Raw genomic sequence first — 21,990 nt, 5'->3', positions numbered from 1 at the left:
GAGTATGCTTTGAAGCTGAAAAGATTCTTGGAGATTCCTGGAACAAGTTCAGAGTATAATGTGAACCAGGAGCCGTGGATTAGTGTATTCCTCCTTATCCCCAGTCAACCCACTCTGCTGGTGAGAGACATTATCACTCCAGCTGTCTGCTCTGAGGCATTCTCCCTGTGGATTGTAGAGTGACCACCACCCCACTGAGGATGTCTCGACTGCTCTCTGCTCTGCTTGTCCTGGTTTCTCTGTGGAGTCACAGCCCAGGGGTGTCCGCCCCACGGCCAGGGAATGGCAGACATCAGACCAGACCCCAGTATGAAGAACCTGCTGGTGTCCTGGCTCCGGAGAAAGATCATGGGGGTGGCGGAGAGGGAAACCCAGACAGTCCTGCAGCAAGCCTCGACCCAGAACAAGAATTTCTGGTTGATTTTGCAGGTAAGAAGCGTTTGTGGGTGATCACGGCCCCGTCTCACAGCGATAACTACCTCCGCATGATGGAGAAACAGATCCAGGACATGGAGCAGGAGGGGCTAAACTGCCGCCTGGCCGAGAGGGACACCTTTATGGTCACCATCATTCAGAACGCCATGATGGAAGGCAGGATCAGGAAGACCACCTTCCAGGGAGAGGCCACTGTGGAGAGCATCGACCCAGACATGGTCACAAAGCTGCTGCATTACCTGGAGCTGGGGGACGAAGGCTTTTCCATGCTAGTCATGAAGAAGAATCTGAGGGTGAGTGAGCGGTTCCCCTACCCCGTCCGTGGGGAGGCCATCCTGGAGGTCATTGATCAGTTCCCCATATGCAAGCTGGAAAAACTCACCAGGAAGGGCTCCCCTCTGAAATGTAAAATCATCAAGAAGAGGATGGTGAAGAAAAAGATTCCTGTGATAAAGAAGGTGTTCAGTCTCCATATGCAGGCAAACGTTACCTCTGTCGTCCAGAGGAAGCCTGTGGACAAGAAGGCTGCACCGAAGAGCAAAATTCAGGACATCCTCAGTGGTCGCTCCAGGTTCGTCATTCGAAAGAAGCCCATTGATTCAAAAGGAACACAAATATTAATCACAGGGAAGGCAAACTCCAAAGCTGTCGGAGAGGACAACCAAAAGAATAGTAGAAATGTTGCTACAGAAAGAAACACATACCACTCTACTGTGGAGGCAAGAGAAAAAAAGACTGTAGCCAAATTGAGTGATAATAGGCCTAAACCAGAGGACGTTGGTGGGGGAGGAGAATCCTTAGAGAAAAACAAATCCAAAAGAGGGAAGAATGATGGGAAGAAGAAGAAAGGGAGAGGGAGAGGGAAGAAATCCCACAGAGAGGGGAATGAGAACGACAAGAAAGCACTGATGGACTTTGTAGAGCATTTGAAGGGGAACAGAAGACTTATGGTAAATGCTTTTATGAGTAACTTTTAAGTCTATCAATCAATCTGTTTGTTTGTGATAGATGTGTTGGTTCATTTGTGATCCAGGTGATAGCCACGCCCAGTGACAGCACACCTCAGTATGTCCAGCAGAGGGAGGAGAACGAGCTTCATTTCTGTGACCTTGCCCTGAGGAAAGTTACTATGGCAACCATCCTGAGCTCAGGGTCCGATACCACCCTCACCCTGCACCACTACCAACTTGGTACTGCTGCTGTGTGTGTCTGTGTCTACTGACTCCATCTCTCTCAGATAGATCATAAATTGATCCTAAATAAATGTATCTTCAGGATTATAGTGTCGTTATAATGTTAACTAAACATCTCTTTTTCCTCTTTGAGCTTCCCTACCGTAAAACTGGATTTCTATATTTGTTCCAGATTCTGAGCCTCAATTCACCTCACTACCAGATAAGTTCACTGACCCAGATCTCATCTCTCAACTGATAAAGGAGTATGGGATGTCCTCCAAGGATTTCTCCATGACTATGACTGACTATATGGTAATATTTTATATATCATTAAGGAAAATGTTGGGAAATGTCAAAGATAAAATATAGTAAACATGATTGACATTTTATAAGTCCATATGCATGTCTAAATAAGGAATATAGTCAATACAATGTGTAAACATGCTTTGATGAATGTATGTATTTTATTTTTTAAAGTGTCTGAGCCATGCCACCAATATAATGAGATAAGGGAAAGAGGCAAAAGCGCCCATGGCCTTTTGGAGTAAACAACATGTGTTATTGGACTTTCAAAGATAATAGTGGCGTGGCAGTTAAAGATGTTAATCAGTGATCTTAACGGGAGTAGCTTTGTAAGCTATGTATAAATGACTGTGCATTTGTGTGTGTATATAAGAGATCTCTAAGCCAAAGAGAGACAGCCGTTCCATGGAGTGGCTCGGCTTTGTTACGCAATAATAAAGTCTAATTTCTGGATTCACAAGCTCCAGTCTCTTGAGAGATATTTTTGAGTTGACTATATTTTAGTCAAATATTTCCACGACATATTTGGCGAGCTTGCCAGGAGTTGAAAAAAAAGGGTCCAGAGACGGTGTACATCTGCAGTTATGAAACGGCTTGGACGGACCATACAAACAAAAGCGGCCGCTTTTAAAAGGTAAGCCAAGTTCTTACTTATATAGTATAAACGTTTGTGTGGTTCGATCTGGGGCACGGCATCAGCTGCAGAAATACCAAGTAGGTCTCTCCAAATTTAAGAACCAGAAAATTAGAGACTGGGAGCTTTTGAATTTAAGAATACATGTCGATATCACTCTGTTGTTCGGCTGAACCGTCTGTCCAATTGATTTGATTCATTTGATTCATTTGATTCATCCAGCTGATCGCTTTGTCTGGGTCATTTCGGCACGGGCGGTTGTCCATCTGGTTGAGCGATCAGACAATAACATGTTAAGTCCTACGAATACCGCTATAAACGTGTCGAGGAAGTGTATCGTTTATAGGCTGCTTAAGTAGGCGAAATCCTGTGCAATACTGCTTGTTTTCTGTGGCGAGGAAGTGAATCAGAGAAGAAGGGAAGAATTTACAGGTCGCTTAGGAAAGCGTAGTAAAAGTCCAGGTGTGTAGAGGAAGTGGATCACCTAGGGGGCTAAATAAATAGAAATCCTGTGGATACCGCTTTGGAGAGCTAAAATTAGCGCTCCAGAGGGCTGAACGGGCAGGTGGCTAGCTAAATTTGGGACCTACGGTTACCGCTCTAATGAGGAATTCATTGTTAGAGGTCTGCTCGGGTAGGTGGGGCATTAATTATCCTGTCTTGTGGTGATGCCAAAGTTAGGCAGGGTTGATCAGGTAAAAAAAGTTAGGTCATCCTGAGTAGGTGAACGGGTTAAACAGTCACTAAGGCTTCAAGATATAGAGGTGTGTATGATAATTATATATACGTTGGAATAATAAGCTTTTCATGTAAATGATATCTTGGAGTTTCATACAACAATGCCTGTCATAGAATTTTGTGAGATCAGTGAATAGTGACCAGCCTATACGATTCTGGGAGGATTCTATGACTGAGGGGAAGGATTTGGGTGATTTGTTGTTCGTTCCGCTGAGACTAGATTGTGATTAACTGATTTGTGGCAATAAAGAATCATTAGAAACATGAATGGTTTGGTAGATATGAATATATTGGAATAAAAAGAATTTTATGTGAGTGTAATTTAATACGAGGGATTGGATAAAATTATAGGTGTTGACTTGTCCAAACACGTAGACGTACGTGGAAATGGGAGAGAGTACATAGGGCATGTGGTAGAATTAAGCATTATAATAAACTATCTATTATTTCAGAAGCAGAGGTGATATAGTCAAGGAATTTTAGTATATTAGGGGAAAATATAATTCATTTGGTTAGGTCGTTAGATTTGGTTCCGAATCAATGAATGTGGGGTTTGACTCGTTGACTGTTAAGTTGTTTACGTTGAGTGTGTGAGATCTGTGTCCTTCAAAGCTATTTTCTGATAAAGTGTGGTATGTGCCAGATACTAAAACTACTGACCATTATCATTGGAATAAAGGAGGATTAACTTGTAATTTCAATAAAGCATAGATTCTGCATCGCTGATTAGAGTCTAGGTTTTCTAAGTATAGTTCAGCTATGGTTGTAGGTTGTTTAGATTGAAGGAACATTCAGGATAAGACTGGACGATTTAGCAGCCTGCGTCTTTTCAGACTGAAGGACTCACTTATTCAACGGGAAAGAAGGAGGAGTGACTATAGTCAGAAAGGACAGTTAAATACATTTGAATAGCGTACTGGCAATTGCGATAGAGTTATGGCCATAATTTCAATTGTTTAGGTAGACTGGAATGAAAGTAAGGTATTTTAATAATATGAATATAAATATATTATTAGTTATTGTTGGGATGTGAATAGATTTTACTAATGCCATGAACTGGTTTCCGGGTAAAAGAGAGTCGTACTTGCTTGACTGTATCGAGCTGAAAGAGATATTTGAAGCAAGTTTGAATAGCTGGATGGAAAACATTTATTTGACAAAATTCTAATTGTTATTACTTTATTCTATAGTTTGCGTGACACCAGTAATGTATGCGAATAGTTGGTGAATTCTAGAATGATAATGTATTTTCGTTACGTGAACTAGGGCATGTAAGGAGCTTTGGCTATTATGCTGAGGGAATAGCACCAATTTATAGTGGGTTCTAGATTTGTTGAATAAACAAACTTATATTTTAAACTAAAGTAATGCAATAGGCTACAATTATAACATTATCAGAAAAAGGCACTATACGCTCATCTGTGGTCCTCTGTAGCTCAGTTGGTAGAGCATGGTGCTTGCAATGCCAGGGTTGCGTGTTCGATTCCCAAGGGGGGCTAGTATAAAAATGTATGAGCTCACTAAATGTGGGTCGCTTGGGATAAGAGCATCAGCTAAATGACTAACTAATGGTTATGGAGAGAAGAGTGCGTGGTAGTAATTTTTTAGTCATTGAATAAGGTTTTGCTAGATTAATCGAGTGACAATGGTGGAATATGTCTATAAATAAATTGGATCGTGATAAATGGATGATTTCAATATATGATGGTAAACTACAGCAAGTGTTTGGTGTTACTTGTAGCTTACTTAGAAAGGATAGTTCATTCATTCTGATAATGGCGGAGTGATGGTTGTGGCTATGATTTTAGTTGATTACAAGAGAAATAGGATATAGTTCACGACGCATGGAGAAGTGAATGTCTTATATGGTAATAGATCAACTGAACCAAACATGACGTTACTACAGCAATTTAGGATGGTTAATGTTGTTAAGTTCGTTTTTAAACCCTATGATAGAGGTAAATGCAGAACGTTGTTTGAAAGTGTGTTTTATTAGTAGGTCTGCTAGTAAAAATTTAAGAATTTCCATTTTTGTCTGCGGGTGTTAACCATTGGGGCTTGCTGAAACGTGAGAGCGCTATAAGGGACATTATGGGTTACGTTAGGTGTACAAGGATCAGGTTTTTGTAGGAAGTCGTAGGAAGTTGAATATTATCGGCAGGAAATTGCTAGCTAGTTAGCGGTGAGAGCTAGTGAGGTTTTCGTTGGGTGACGTCACTTGCTCTATGAACTGGAAGTAGTTGCTTTGCAGGGGTCGTGGCTTTTGTGGAGCGATGGGTAACGGTGCTTCGATGGTGAATGTTGTCGATGTGTGCAGAGGGTCCCTGGTTCGAATCCAGTAAGGGACAGAAAGCAAATCTTTTACATTGATGCTATTGACGTGAATTACTGGTTTCATTGATAACATTATAGGAAAGATGTTGTCCTACCAATCCATGTCGGATAGGATAACATAGTAATTAAAATTGCATATCGGTGAATTGGATGTTTTATTGGTTTTTACTATAAATGTAAAATAATTTGTCATCTGTTGAGGTACCGTTATGAGGAAAATTAGCGGTAGAGTATGATAGATATTGTAGAGGGTTTAAAAAAAAAATAAGTAAGTTAATTGGGTGATGAGACAGGTTGACTTGATGTTGAATGGGATTGTTTAATAGAAGTAATTATTTATATTTAGGAGAATGAGAATATGTTATTAGGTAGTATTGCTTTGTGGAGACGATTTACTAATGAAGAACATGTCTCGATAGTTGAATAAGGAACGATATTTGATAATTGATCATTTTATTATGACATTATATAGTTTGGTTAAACAGCGGTGAGTTATGAAGATGGTTCATTGCTTCAGATAACGATAATTTGTTTATAGTACGTTGAACGATGGGAGTAGTTCTGAGGAGTGAGATTGATACGAATGATTGTTGATGAGATAGGACTGGGGATATATGTATGATGTTTTGTGTGTAATTACTATCTTTGGATTGTTGATTCTATGTTAACGACATGTATACTTTCTCTTCCAGGAACATGGGGATTTCTTTATATCTCATTGGGATGTTAACAAAGTATGTAGGCTAGGGTGGAACTAGTTAGTAAAATTAAGTAGTTTTATTTTTAGGTTGTCATAGGGAGCTACCCAAATAAATAAGGCCTGGCCATTTTTTGTTTGTTTATTGTTTTACTATATGGTGTTCGAATAACCACAAACAAACTACTTAGTATGAAATGTTATTCTGTATAGGATTTTATTTCTATTTTGGGTTTTGTGATCGGATGGAAGTGAAATATCTTAAAGGGGCATACACATGTAATTTGGGTTTTATTTACTGAGGGATAAGTAAATATGTGTCACGGTTTCGGCCGAGGCTGCCTCTCTTCCTTGCTCGGGCAGGCTTCGGCGGTTGTCGTCTCCGGAGTACTAGCTGCCACCGTTGTATGTTTCGATGTTCGTTTGGTTTTGTCTTGATGTTGTACACCTGTTATCGTTTAGCGTTCATTATTGTCCTATAAGTTAAATAAATAAATAAATATGCCATTTAGCAGACGCTTTTATCCAAAGCGACATACAGTCATGCGTGCATACATTTTTTTGTGTATGGGTGGTCCCGGGGATCGAACCCACTACCTTTGCGTTACAAGCGCCGTGCTCTACCAGCTGAGCTACAGAGGACCACAAGTTCTCGTTGTGTTTGTCATGTGTTGTGTGTGATTGAACTTGCTGTCATGTATGTCTGTGCTTCGTTCTCTCCTCTGTGTTGGAGAAGTTCTCGCACGTGTTTGTGCGTTATTGTTATTTTGTTAGATGTTACGCCTGTGTGCGTAATCGCTCGTATCCAAGCTCTTTTGACTCGTTTTGAGTTTTGGTTCACTAAAGTCTATTGGACTAAGTTCCTGCGTCCTGCGCTTGATTCCTGCACCACACCTTCACAGCACACCTTCTGACAGAATCACACACCGAAGATGGAATCAGCAGGAGCCGCAGCAGCACCTGAGTCTCTGGAGGAGCGGGTCCGCGAGCAGAACGACCAGATCCTACATATCGGGACCGCCCTTCAGGACGTGATCAACACGCTTCAACGCTGGGAGACCAGAGGGACAACCACACCTCCACCTTCCGTGCCATCACCATCGGCCAGTCAGCCCATACAAGCTCCGGAACCCAGGGGAATTCGGCTCTCGCTCCCGAGGGCATATGATGGGACCGCTGCCGGGTGTCAGGGCTTCCTTCTACAGGTGGAGCTATACCTGGCCACCGTACACCCGGCGCCCTCGGGACACGAGAGCGTGTCCGCCCTCATCTCCTGTCTCACCGGCAAGGCGTTGGAATGGGCCAACGCCGAGTGGAGGAGAATAGACGCCTCCACTATCACCTACTCAGAGTTCTCCCGCCGCTTCAGGGCTGTGTTTGACCATCCACCTGAGGGGAAAGCGGCGGGGGAGTGTCTATTCTACCTCCGGCAGGGGAGGAGGAGCGCCCAGGAGTTCGCTTTAGAATTCCGAACTCTAGCGGCGGATGCAGGGTGGAATGAGCGGGCCCTCATCGATCACTACCGCTGTGGTCTACGAGAGGACGTCCGTCGGGAGCTGGCCTGCAGGGATACCAGCCTCACTTTCGATCAGTTAGTGGACATGTCCATCAGGCTGGACACCCTGCTGGCTACCCGCGGACGTTCCGAGGGGGTCCGTCCATTCCATCCTCCAGCACCTCCGAGCCGGCAGGAAATTGCTAGCTAGTTAGCGGTGAGAGCTAGTGAGGTTTTCGTTGGGTGACGTCACTTGCTCTATGAACTGGAAGTAGTTGCTTTGCAGGGGTCGTGGCTTTTGTGGAGCGATGGGTAACGGTGCTTCGATGGTGAATGTTGTCGATGTGTGCAGAGGGTCCCTGGTTCGAATCCAGTAAGGGACAGAAAGCAAATCTTTTACATTGATGCTATTGACGTGAATTACTGGTTTCATTGATAACATTATAGGAAAGATGTTGTCCTACCAATCCATGTCGGATAGGATAACATAGTAATTAAAATTGCATATCGGTGAATTGGATGTTTTATTGGTTTTTACTATAAATGTAAAATAATTTGTCATCTGTTGAGGTACCGTTATGAGGAAAATTAGCGGTAGAGTATGATAGATATTGTAGAGGGTTTAAAAAAAAAATAAGTAAGTTAATTGGGTGATGAGACAGGTTGACTTGATGTGGAATGGGATTGTTTAATAGAAGTAATTATTTATATTTAGGAGAATGAGAATATGTTATTAGGTAGTATTGCTTTGTGGAGACGATTTACTAATGAAGAACATGTCTCGATAGTTGAATAAGGAACGATATTTGATAATTGATCATTTTATTATGACATTATATAGTTTGGTTAAACAGCGGTGAGTTATGAAGATGGTTCATTGCTTCAGATAACGATAATTTGTTTATAGTACGTTGAACGATGGGAGTAGTTCTGAGGAGTGAGATTGATACGAATGATTGTTGATGAGATAGGACTGGGGATATATGTATGATGTTTTGTGTGTAATTACTATCTTTGGATTGTTGATTCTATGTTAACGACATGTATACTTTCTCTTCCAGGAACATGGGGATTTCTTTATATCTCATTGGGATGTTAACAAAGTATGTAGGCTAGGGTGGAACTAGTTAGTAAAATTAAGTAGTTTTATTTTTAGGTTGTCATAGGGAGCTACCCAAATAAATAAGGCCTGGCCATTTTTTGTTTGTTTATTGTTTTACTATATGGTGTTCGAATAACCACAAACAAACTACTTAGTATGAAATGTTATTCTGTATAGGATTTTATTTCTATTTTGGGTTTTGTGATCGGATGGAAGTGAAATATCTTAAAGGGGCATACACATGTAATTTGGGTTTTATTTACTGAGGGATAAGTAAATATGTGTCACGGTTTCGGCCGAGGCTGCCTCTCTTCCTTGCTCGGGCAGGCTTCGGCGGTTGTCGTCTCCGGAGTACTAGCTGCCACCGTTGTATGTTTCGATGTTCGTTTGGTTTTGTCTTGATGTTGTACACCTGTTATCGTTTAGCGTTCATTATTGTCCTATAAGTTAAATAAATAAATATGCCATTTAGCAGACGCTTTTATCCAAAGCGACTTACAGTCATGCGTGCATACATTTTTTTGTGTATGGGTGGTCCCGGGGATCGAACCCACTACCTTGGCGTTACAAGCGCCGTGCTCTACCAGCTGAGCTACAGAGGACCACAAGTTCTCGTTGTGTTTGTCATGTGTTGTGTGTGATTGAACTTGCTGTCATGTATGTCTGTGCTTCGTTCTCTCCTCTGTGTTGGAGAAGTTCTCGCACGTGTTTGTGCGTTATTGTTATTTTGTTAGATGTTACGCCTGTGTGCGTAATCGCTCGTATCCAAGCTCTTTTGACTCGTTTTGAGTTTTGGTTCACTAAAGTCTATTGGACTAAGTTCCTGCGTCCTGCGCTTGATTCCTGCACCACACCTTCACAGCACACCTTCTGACAGAATCACACACCGAAGATGGAATCAGCAGGAGCCGCAGCAGCACCTGAGTCTCTGGAGGAGCGGGTCCGCGAGCAGAACGACCAGATCCTACATATCGGGACCGCCCTTCAGGACGTGATCAACACGCTTCAACGCTGGGAGACCAGAGGGACAACCACACCTCCACCTTCCGTGCCATCACCATCGGCCAGTCAGCCCATACAAGCTCCGGAACCCAGGGGAATTCGGCTCTCGCTCCCGAGGGCATATGATGGGACCGCTGCCGGGTGTCAGGGCTTCCTTCTACAGGTGGAGCTATACCTGGCCACCGTACACCCGGCGCCCTCGGGACACGAGAGCGTGTCCGCCCTCATCTCCTGTCTCACCGGCAAGGCGCTGGAATGGGCCAACGCCGAGTGGAGGAGAATAGACGCCTCCACTATCACCTACTCAGAGTTCTCCCGCCGCTTCAGGGCTGTGTTTGACCATCCACCTGAGGGGAAAGCGGCGGGGGAGTGTCTATTCTACCTCCGGCAGGGGAGGAGGAGCGCCCAGGAGTTCGCTTTAGAATTCCGAACTCTAGCGGCGGATGCAGGGTGGAATGAGCGGGCCCTCATCGATCACTACCGCTGTGGTCTACGAGAGGACGTCCGTCGGGAGCTGGCCTGCAGGGATACCAGCCTCACTTTCGATCAGTTAGTGGACATGTCCATCAGGCTGGACACCCTGCTGGCTACCCGCGGACGTTCCGAGGGGGTCCGTCCATTCCATCCTCCAGCACCTCCGAGCCGAGCCCTATGGAGCTCGGGGGTGCTGGCACTAGAGAGAGGAGGGGTCGGAGCACGAGGGGGGCCGTCCCCTGCACCAACTGTGGCCGTGGAGGACACACCGCGGCTAGGTGCTGGGGAGGGTCTCCTAGGGGAGAAGACGGCAGGCTCCACACTGGGGAGTCCTTCCAGGTGAGTAGGCGCCCCACTTACCCAGAGCTCTCTGTTGCGCACTTCTGTATACCTGTGCGATTTCCACAGGTTGCACCTCGTTCCCAGCATAAGGCGCTAGTAGATTCAGGCGCGGCTGGGAATTTTGTTGATAGTACATTTTGTTTAGAATTAGGGATTCCCCTTCTTCCTGTTGACGTCCCATTCCCCGTTCATGCCCTAGATAGCCGTCCGTTGGGATCGGGCTTGATCAGGGAGGTCACAGCACCACTTAGGATGTGTACGCAGGGGGGTCATGAGGAGATTATCCAACTATATCTGATCGACTCTCCTGCGTATCCTGTGGTGCTGGGAATGCCCTGGTTGAGTATCCATAATCCATCTATTTCATGGCAGGAGAGGGCTCTGATGGAGTGGTCTGCCCAGTGTGTGGGGCGATGTTTAGGTGTTTCCGTGGGGGCTACCTCGGTGGAGAGTCCAAACCAGGTGCCCGCATTGCACATTCCCCCCGAGTATGAGGATTTGGCTATTGTGTTCAGTAAGTCGAGGGCGACGCAGTTACCTCCTCATAGGCGGGGAGATTGTGCGATAGACCTCCAGGCAGGAGCTGCGCTCCCACGGAGCCATGTGTATCCTCTGTCTCAAGAGGAGAAGAGAGCTATGGAGACTTACATAGACGAATCTCTGAGACAAGGAGATTTTCGAGTTTCTTTTTTGTGAAGAAGAAGGATGGAGGGTTACGCCCGTGCGTTGATTACCGTAGTCTCAATCAGATCACGGTGAAGTACAGTTATCCACTTCCTCTGATTGCGACCATGACGGAGTCATTGCATGGGGCGCGTTTCTTCACAAAATTAGATCTCAGGAGCGCTTACAACTTGGTACGCATTAGGGAGGGCGATGAATGGAAGACAGCGTTTAGTACCACCTCGGGTCATTACGAGTATCTTTTCATGCCATACGGGTTGATGAACGCTCCTTCAGTGTTCCAATCATTCGTGGATGAGATCTTCAGGGACATGCAGGGGCAGGGGGTGGTCGTGTACATAGATGACATTCTTGTGTACTCGTCTACCCGAGTCGAGCATGTGGCCCTGGTGCGCCGAGTGTTGAGGAGGCTGTTGGAGCACGACCTGTATGTCAAGGCAGAGAAATTTCTGTTTTTCCAGGAGTCGATCTCCTTTTTGGGTTATCAGTTGTCTGCGTCAGGGGTGAAGATGGAAGTTGACCGGGTGTCAGCCGTGCGTAATTGGCAGACTCCAATCACTGTTAAAGAGGTGCAGCAGTTTTTGGGGTTTGCAAATTACTACCGGAGGTTTATCCGGGGTTTTGGACAGGTGGCAGCTCCCATAACGTCTCTTTTGAAGGGGGGTCCGGTGCATTTGCAGTGGTCAGCCGAGGCGGACAGGGCTTTTGGGAGACTGAAGGACCTGTTTACTTCGGCTCCAGTGCTGGCGCATCCGGATCCCGCTTTACCATTTCAGGTAGAGGTGGACGCGTCAGAGGCCGGTATAGGGGCCGTGCTTTCGCAACGAGGCAGACGCACTGTCTCGGCGGTATGACACGGAGGAGAGGTCCGTGGAGCCCACTCCCATACTGCCGGAGTCTTGTCTGGTGGCACCGGTAGTGTGGGAGGTCAATGCTGAAATCGAGCGGGCGTTGCGCACCGACCCTAGTCCTCCTCAATGCCCGGAGGGTCGGACGTACGTCCCGCTCGAGGTTCGGGATCGATTTATATATTGGGCTCACACGTCACCCTCCTCTGGACATCCTGGTATTGGCCGGACAGTGCACTGCCTTAGTGCTAAGTACTGGTGGCCCACGTTAGCCAGGGACGTGAGGGTTTATGTCTCCTCCTGCTCGGTGTGCGCCCAGTGTAAGGCGCCTAGATATCTGCCATGGGGTAAGTTACAACCCCTGCCCGTTCCACAACGACCGTGGTCTCACCTCTCGGTGGACTTCGTCACTGACCTTCCCCCCTCGCAGGGGAATACTACTATACTGGTCGTTGTGGACCGGTTCTCTAAGGCCTGTCGTTTGCTCCCTATGCCGGGCCTTCCTACTGCCCTACAGACCGCCGAAGCTCTATTCACCCACGTTTTCCGGCACTACGGGGTACCCGAGGATATTGTGTCTGATCGAGGTCCCCAGTTCACCTCCAGAGTCTGGAGAGCATTTATGGAGCGTTTGGGGGTCTCGGTGAGCCTTACCTCGGGTTACCATCCAGAGAGTAATGGGCAGGTGGAACGTGTGAACCAGGATGTGGGTAGGTTTCTTAGATCATACTGCCAGGGCCGGCCGGAGGAGTGGGCACGGTATGTTCCCTGGGCAGAAATGGCCCAGAATTCCCTACGCCACTCCTCAACTAACCTAACCCCTTTCCAATGTGTGTTAGGTTACCAGCCGGTTCTGGCACCATGGCAGCAGAGCCAGATCGAGGCTCCTGCGGTGGATGAGTGGGTGCGGCGCTCGGAGGAGATGTGGAACGCTGCACACGTCCACCTGCAGCAGGCCATCCGTCGTCAGAAGGCGAGCGCCGATCTCCACCGCAGTGAGGGGCCGGTGTACGCACCTGGTGATCGAGTCTAGCTCTCTACCAGAAACCTGCCCCTCCGCCTGCCCTGCCGGAAACTGGGTCGGCGGTTTGTGTGGCCGTTTAAAGTCCTGAGAAGATTGAACGAGGTGTGTTACAGATTACAGCTGCCTAGTGACTATCGTATTAACCCCTCGTTCCATGTGTCTCTTCTCAGGCCGGTGGTAGCTGGTCCACTCCAGGAAGATGAGATCAGAGAGACTCCTCCGCCCCCATTGGACATCGAGGGGGCACCGGCGTACACCGTGCGGTCCATCTTGGAATCGAGACGTCGGATGGGGGGTCTCCAATATCTCGTGGAGTGGGAGGGGTACGGCCCGGAGGAACGGTGCTGGGTGCCGAGGAGAGACATTTTGGACCCGTCTCTCCTGACAGAATTCCACCGTAGTCACCCGACGCGCCCTGCTCCGCATCCTCCTGGTCGTCCCCGAGGCCGGGGTCGGCGCACGGCTGGAGCTGCGCGTTCAGGGGGGGGGTACTGTCACGGTTTCGGCCGAGGCTGCCTCTCTTCCTTGCTCGGGCAGGCTTCGGCGGTCGTCGTCTCCGGAGTACTAGCTGCCACCGTTGTATGTTTCGATGTTCGTTTGGTTTTGTCTTGATGTTGTACACCTGTTATCGTTTAGCGTTCATTATTGTCCTATAAGTTCTCGTTGTGTTTGTGATTGAACTTGCTGTCATGTATGTCTGTGCTTCGTTCTCTCCTCTGTGTTGGAGAAGTTCTCGCACGTGTTTGTGCGTTATTGTTATTTTGTTAGATGTTACGCCTGTGTGCGTAATCGCTCGTATCCAAGCTCTTTTGACTCGTTTTGAGTTTTGGTTCACTAAAGTCTATTGGACTAAGTTCCTGCGTCCTGCGCTTGATTCCTGTCACGGTTTCGGCCGAGGCTGCCTCTCTTCCTTGCTCGGGCAGGCTTCGGCGGTCGTCGTCTCCGGAGTACTAGCTGCCACCATTGTATGTTTCGATGTTCGTTTGGTTTTGTCTTGATGTTGTACACCTGTTATCGTTTAGCGTTCATTATTGTCCTATAAGTTCTCGTTGTGTTTGTCATGTGTTGTGTGTGACTGAACTTGCTGTCGTGTATGTCTGTGCTTCGTTCTCTCCTCTGTGTTGGAGAAGTTCTCGCACGTGTTTGTGCGTTATTGTTATTTTGTTAGATGTTACGCCTGTGTGCGTAATCGCTCGTATCCAAGCTCTTTTGACTCGTTTTGAGTTTTGGTTCACTAAAGTCTATTGGACTAAGTTCCTGCGTCCTGCGCTTGATTCCTGCACCACACCTTCACAGCACACCTTCTGACAATATGTGTGATTTATTTTGAAAAGAGCTGTACTAAGGACTTACTGTACACTCGGGATACAACATTTATGAAATGTCTTGATGGTTATTAATGAGTAGTATGCTATTGGATGAAACAATTCATTGAATGATTTCAATGACCTCTGAAATTTGTCCTGGCTTTATAGTGTGACCTGATCACCCGCACTATAAATTCTAGAGGCATGCTGAATTAGGGGGTTAGATATAATAAGGATAATTGTGAAGAAGTTTATAATTTGGAAAAAATCCTATATATAAATTAGTCCAAACAGGACAAGGATGAAGTTAGAGGGTTAGTCCTGAAGGAGAGGTATTCCTTGAATAGTGTTATGGGATACAGTTAAGTAAAGATATGCTCAAGGGTTGTCATTTTAAGGTTAGTTATTATTTTAGGTTTGATAGGCAATATTGTTGTTGTTTTGTTTTTTTGTACACATGAATCACGATGTGATGCATGTGTCCAAGGGGGGAAATTGGGATTACAGAGGTTTTAATGTTTTATTATGGTTTTGTGGGGAAATATGCAAGGTGTATTAAGGATATGAGCAGTAGTAATAATGTGTTATGGGTTAGGTTAAATCTTTTTTGTTTTTGTGATAGGAGGCATGGTGTAGAGGTGGTCTGTCTATGAGATAAGTGGACTACAACAAGCTGGAAGCAGGTGTGCTTCATAATCTCAAGGCTTCTCTTGACGGATGAGAGGACATGAGTAGCATACTGTGTCTCACTTAACCTAACAATGCTCTTAAGATTTTCTTTTCATGGGTGAAGATAACTCTGCCCAACTAAGTAGGAGTCTGAGCATTCTCTGCGCCCTGGAGACTATGTGATGGCAAAAGACTACAGAAGAAAGAGCTGAAAATACCCTATGTGGAGGGGCCTGTACCAGGTGTTGTTGGCTATCTTAATGATGGTAAAATTGGTGGAGACAGATACTTAGATCCATGTTTCCCACTATAGGAGTGTTCCAGCCTCAGCCATTGGGTAGCATTGTTGTATTTTGTGTGCGTCTGTGCTTGTGTCTTTGCAGTAGTAACTCTGAGCTTCCCTATGGGTAGGCTGATTGAAGGACACTTCGCAGACCGATGTCGATAGATTGAGAGGGACTCTGGCTGATCCGGAGACCCTAGTGATGGAAGAAGGTTAACAGCTAAAGTGATCATACATCGCCGTCCAGGTTACACCAACAGCGGTACGGATAGAGGGGAGCGCGATCGGGTATCATCTAAACCATTGTACCAGAGTGAGGAAATTGATGACTAAGAGACCACCGAGACTTTCAAGACCTCCAAGACGCACCAGAAATCCTCATCATTGATTTCTCTGTACTTGACTAGTTCCCTGAGAATAAGGGGAATGGGGTACTGATAATAGTAGAGAGCAGAAGAACAAGACATAGAAGGGATATAGACAGGATTAGAATGTATATTCTTGCACAGGCAGGAACCATAACTAAAATGCAGGAAGGGATCACTATTAAAATACAAGGGTTAAAATAGTATTGGTGTGTGAGGAACCAGCACAAAGAGTATGGGGAAGTCACATGGGGTAGTGTGACTTTAAGATAATGAAAGAAAGAGTGTCACGCCCTGGCTCTAGGGACTCTTTTAAGTTGAGCCAGGGTGTGTAGAGTTTATGTTTTGTGCTCGTTGTGTCTAGTGTAGTTTTTGTATATCGATGTTGGCCAGAGTGGTTCTCAATCAGAGGCAACGAGTATCAGCTGTTGCTGGTTGCCTCTGATTGGGAACCATATTTAGTCAGGTGGTTTTCCCACAGTGTTTGTGGGATCTTGTTCCGTGTTGGTTTGTGTTTTGCACCTGTGGACGTCACGTATCGATTTGTTGTTTTGTTCGTGTATCATTTAATAAATAAGTATGTTCACCTTCCACGCTGCGCCTTGGTCCTCTATATCCGACGATCGTGACAGAATATCCCACCAATACAGGACCAAGCAGCGTGCCCAGGCAGGAGAGGAGAAGCGGCGCCAACCGGGCAGTCGTCGGACAGGCGAGGGGCACCCCCAAGAAATGTTTAGGGGGGGGGGCACATGGCAGGGACGACGGGGCCACTGGAGGCAGATAAGGGGCGAGTTGGTGGACGAGGAGAGAAGGCCACCGGGTTACGGGAGCCATTGGTGTATAGAGGGAAGGAAAATGTAGAGGCACGGCGAGAGGTACTGAAGTGTGTTGCCAGTCCGGTCCGGCCCGTTCCTGATCCCTGTGAAAGGCCAGTGGTGTGTGTTCCCAGTACGGTCCGGCCTGTTCCTGTCCATCGCGCCAAGCCTATGGTGCGCGTCGCCAGCCCGGCCCGGCCTGTTCCTGCTCCCCGCACCAAGCCAATGGTGCGCGTCGCCAGCCCGGCCCGGCCCGTTCCTGCTCCCCGCACCAAACCTGTGGTGCGCATCGCCAGCCCGGTCCGGCCTGTTCCTGCTCCCCGCACCAGGCTAGTGGTGCGCGTCGCCAGCCCGGCCCGGCCTGTTCCTGCTCCCCGCACAAAGCCAATGGTGCGCGTCGCCAGCCTGGTCCGGCCTGTTCCTGCTCCCCGCACCAAACCTGTGGTGCGCATCGCCAGCCCGTGCCCGTTTCACCGGTGCCTGGTCAGGTACCGGTCAGCTGCTCCACACCGGAGCCTGAGCAATCCGCTCCACCGAAGTCCAGTCCAGCTCCAGCCAGTGGGGCTAGACCAGACCAGGGGCACTACGGGGGGGTTAGTAGAGGGTGGTGGTCAAGCCCGGAGCCGGAACCGCCTCCGAGGAGGAATGCCCACCCAGCCCTCCCCTGTTCGGTGATGTTTAGGCGCAGTCGCAGTCCGCGCCTTTAGGGGGGGGGGGGTACTGTCACGCCCTGGCTCTAGGGACTCTTTTAAGTTGAGCTATGGTGTGTAGAGTTTATGTTTTGTGCTCGTTGTGTCTAGTCTAGTTTTTGTATATCTATGTTGGCCAGAGTGGTTCTCAATCAGAGGCAACGAGTATCAGCTGTTGCTGGTTGCCTCTGATTGGGAACCATATTTAGTCAGGTGGTTTTCCCACAGTGTTTGTGGGATCTTGTTCCGTGTTAGTTTGTGGTTTGCACCTGTGGACGTCACGTATCGATTTGTTGTTTTGTTCGTGTATCATTTAATAAATAAGTATGTTCACCTTCCACGCTGCGCCTTGGTCCTCTATATCCGACGATCGTGACAAAGAGACAGGTGAATCATAGACATAAGGAGAACAGTCCAAGACTTAGATAAACAATTTGTTGTAGTATTTAGTGTTAGATTTCCAGGGGGAAGTGTTATTGGAGTAGTTATTCCTTGGGAAAGTGCACTGAACCCTGTACATGTTAGAGCCATACCAAATACAGAAGAAAGGGAATTGAAGGAGCCGTTAAACAATGATTTGTATAGATGAGTACAATATATTGCATTAAAAGTAAATAAAATTAAATAGTATAATATGCACCACATCTCCGTTTTAAACAGTTAACAGTAGTTCAACATCTTCACAGTTACTAGGACTGTGTGCTAGGATTCAATCATAACTTTTGTAATATTTAGGAAATTCTAACTATAAACAATTTTATGATCAACCAGGATGAGGAGAGAAGTGTAAGCAATTGTTGGAATAGGAAAAGGGAAACACCAGAGTAATGTCAAATAGATTATGAGCAAAAATATAGGAATGTTAAAGTAAAACAATTGGGTTATATAGTTTGGGAGAATTCAAGGGAGAATGTGAAAATAGGGGGTGTTTAAACAGATAGCCTTTGGAATACAGGGACCCCTCAAAGAAAAATCTATCATGCATTAGATAGAAATGGGTATTACGAATGAGTGATGAAACATAAGACATGTAGACAATGTTAATAGGGATGTTTTGGATTGGAAATGAACTCAACTAAACTGTTATGATCTGTCCTTTCCTGAGGTTACTACGGATGGTGTCGTAATGCATAGCAGAAATAATTCGGTCCAGAACGGTGTAAACCTCAATAAAAACCAAAAACCCTCTACCCGGCTGAAGAGGAACAACAAAGGCGTTGAAGACGTTCCTGTCCGACACCACCTCTGCCAGGAGACCTGAATCCAGCATCAAATCAAAGCAATCAATTGCCTTCTCTTTTGTGCTTTTTCTCTCAAGAATGTGACAGGAGTCCGTGTGGAGTGAGCAGGAGGAGAGAGGTCTATGCAAATGCAACGTTCTTCCTAGTTTGGGTATACTGGTTTGCAAATGGACAAAACAGAATGATGGTGGAGGTGGGGCGGTTCAGGTGTGACATTGGAATTGGGACATTGCCATGGGTAATCCAAGATGAACTATGAAGCTATCTGAAAAACATAATGAAGACGCCAGAAGATTGAGTGCCGGTAGAGGAAGGGACTGTTAGTTGAGGTAGTATGTTGATTAAGGAGGTATTATACACTACTAAATTTATAGTAATTTGGACTAGGAATGCATTAAGATACTGATCTGTTGTAATTCTCGTTATGAGGAAGTTAATGCTAGAATTATTATAATATAAATATACATTCCGCCAGTGTCAATATGTGCCAAGGTGAGAGTTTTAACTTTGAATGATGGAACAAAGGTGACTAACTAAGAATTGTCATTCCAAAGTTGTTTTGGGTAATTCATTTGATTATGATTATAAATTATAAGTGGACTGATTGATCTGAATAACTTGTTAATATTAATGCTTAGTGATGTTGACATTGCAATTAATGGATTAGATATTGATATTGATTATTTTGATTGTTATAATACTTGTGATATGGGTGAAAAAGGTTATGTAAGCTAAAGATATTGACACCATTCTTAATATGTCCTAGATATTATTGTTAAGACAAAGTTGCATATGTTGATGTGATAGGATACTAACACATATATGGGAAATGCTATAACTAAACAAAAGTGGGGAGCAATGTTTATAAAGAAATACACCCAGTTCAGGGAGCGCCATGACAGTAGGTAAATGAATATGGGACATTTTGGGAATTTGGGAATCCTGAATGTTTGTATGAAGTTGTTCCTGGGGGTGGATGGGCCTGCCATGGTTACAAAGCCTAATAGAAAAACTTGGAGGTTAATTTAGAGGGAAACCTTCCAAACTTGTATCCAATACCTGACTGGGCTCTGGGTCCTCATCGGGATGGGTCAAACAATGAGGAATATATATTGGTTTAAATAAATGCATATGAAAAGTAACCACATATGGCAAGGATAAGAATGAGTAAATGTGCATGCTTACATTCATTTAAAAATTAATCTTTGTATTATTTGGGACATTGTTGGAATGTCCCAAAGGGGGGATTATATGGTAATATTTTATGTATCATTAAGGAAAATGTTGGGAAATGTCAAAGATAAAATATAGTAAACATGATTGACATTTTATAAGTCCAGATGCATGTCTAAATAAGGAATATAGTCAATACAATGTGTAAACATGCTTTGATGAATGTATGTATTTTATTTTTTAAAGTGTCTGAGCCATGCCACCAATATAATGAGATAAGGGAAAGAGGCAAAAGCGCCCATGGCCTTTTGGAGTACAACAACATGTGTTATTGGACTTTCAAAGATAATAGTGGCGTGGCAGTTAAAGATGTTAATCAGTGATCTTAACGGGAGTAGCTTTGTAAGCTATGTATAAATGACTGTGCATTTGTGTGTGTATATAAGATATCTCTAAGCCAAAGAGAGACAGCCGTTCCATGGAGTGGCTCGGCTTTGTTACGCAATAATAAAGTCTAATTTCTGGATTCTCAAGCTCCAGTCTCTTGAGAGATATTTTTGAGTTGACTATTTTTTAGTCAAATATTTCAACGACAACTACGACCTAAAGCTCAATGTAAGGGTTATCTCTCTCGCCTTTCCGGTGACACTAATCATTTGATTACACAGATTACCAAGTTTAGTAGTTCAGTAGTGATCAATTGACACATGCATTATGGGATATTTGTGTCCTGATGGGTTACGTATTCTAGAAAGTATTTCATATAATAACAAATAATAATAGAGCCATTTACCCCAACCAGGTTCATGTCTAAAAGGAGACTGCTGATCATCTCTACTTCATCTGAGGATGACTACTCCTTTCAACAGCAGCTCCAGGGGCTGAGATGACAGGCCTGTCCTATGGGTCAGGCTCCCTGTTAAACATCTCCAACCAGACCAGACTAGTCTAAGGATTATTGAGTGTTGTTAAAAACAGAAACATTATGCCATTATCACAATAGTCCTCACTCAGAAGTAATGGAAGGATAATGACTAAATACTTCAATTCCATTGTTTGTCTTTCCAACAGGCATCCGTCATTTTACCTTATTGAAGTTGATCGGAAAAGGACCAACAGCCTCAGCCTCAGGCTCTGTGGAACTGTTTCCACTCAATGGTGAGTTTGTTAGTTTTTTTCTAAGATAATACTGTGTACTGACATGTCAACAGACAATGTCAACATGTCATGCATTCTGTGTTTTTGGACAGGAAATGGAATCCAAATCCCTTTGAATGATCCAACCATTCCTATACACAGACTTTTCCCAAGAGATACGCTACAGAAAAACTATCTTTCTATTTCCTTCTGTCATTTCCCACACTGATTCGATCCTACTTATTAACAGTCAAATGTTGATGGAAATAATCGGAAAATGGCAGGACAAACACCTTCCCTTTATTCTTCGCAGGGAAGAGCCAAACTGAGAGCGAGCCTTTGTCACGGGACGTGGTCAACGGGACCAGCTGAAGATCAACCGGGAGTACTTCAGTATGCTGGTGGTGGGGAAGGACGGGGACGTGAATGCCTGGTTCCCCTCCCCCATGTGGTCTCTGGCCAACATCTATGACCTGGTGGACTCCATGGAGCTGCGGCAGCAAGAGGAGAAGCTGCAGAGGACTTTGGGTATTCACTGTCCTGAGGATACTGGCGGTAGTTACCAAGGTCATGATCAGGAAGCAGACGAGCGCAACCTTTACCACAGGTCAGAGGAGTAAAAGAGAGAAAACAGCCCAAAGACCTTAAAAACACCATGGCAGCAAGCTCAAATGAATGTTAAATGGTTGTGGGTAAAAGCTTGACATAATAACAGATGGAACCATAACCATTAAAGGCTTTTTATTATAAATGTCTTTGCAAACTAGATCAAATTATCAGAGGCGTGGAAATGGCCAACATTGAAATGGCCAACATTTCCAAAAGATATCTACAAATACTTAACATGTTTTTTGAAATTAAAGGTCATTTTCTATAATTGTGAAGTTGACATCTGGTTTCTTTTAAATCTACAGACTTGGACAGCTGTAAAAAGAGAAAGTCATAAAAAACTATGCCTGAAGGTGTGCTTCAAAAGCGCCGCTATTTGGCTACATCAATCACACAAGTCTGCATTGTTATG

At 45.2% G+C, this 21,990-nt stretch overlaps 1 pseudogene across 1 annotated transcript; it reads left to right on the top strand.

Annotated features, from left to right (window-relative positions):
• Nucleotides 1-200: 200 nt before the first annotated feature.
• On the top strand, nucleotides 201-21,589 carry LOC311127422 (coiled-coil domain-containing protein 80-like; annotated as a pseudogene). Its single transcript has 6 exons — nucleotides 201-1,385; nucleotides 1,469-1,625; nucleotides 1,801-1,873; nucleotides 20,635-20,738; nucleotides 20,904-20,990; nucleotides 21,283-21,589. The product of its transcript is annotated as a coiled-coil domain-containing protein 80-like (transcript).
• The last annotated feature ends 401 nt before the right edge of the window (nucleotides 21,590-21,990 follow it).

This window comes from Coregonus lavaretus (genome assembly GCF_964263955.1).
Source record: "Coregonus lavaretus genome assembly, chromosome: 4".
Lineage (NCBI taxonomy): Eukaryota > Metazoa > Chordata > Actinopteri > Salmoniformes > Salmonidae > Coregonus > Coregonus lavaretus.
Note: the sequence above shows the minus strand (reverse complement) of the source record. Positions and strands in the feature narration are given on the sequence as shown.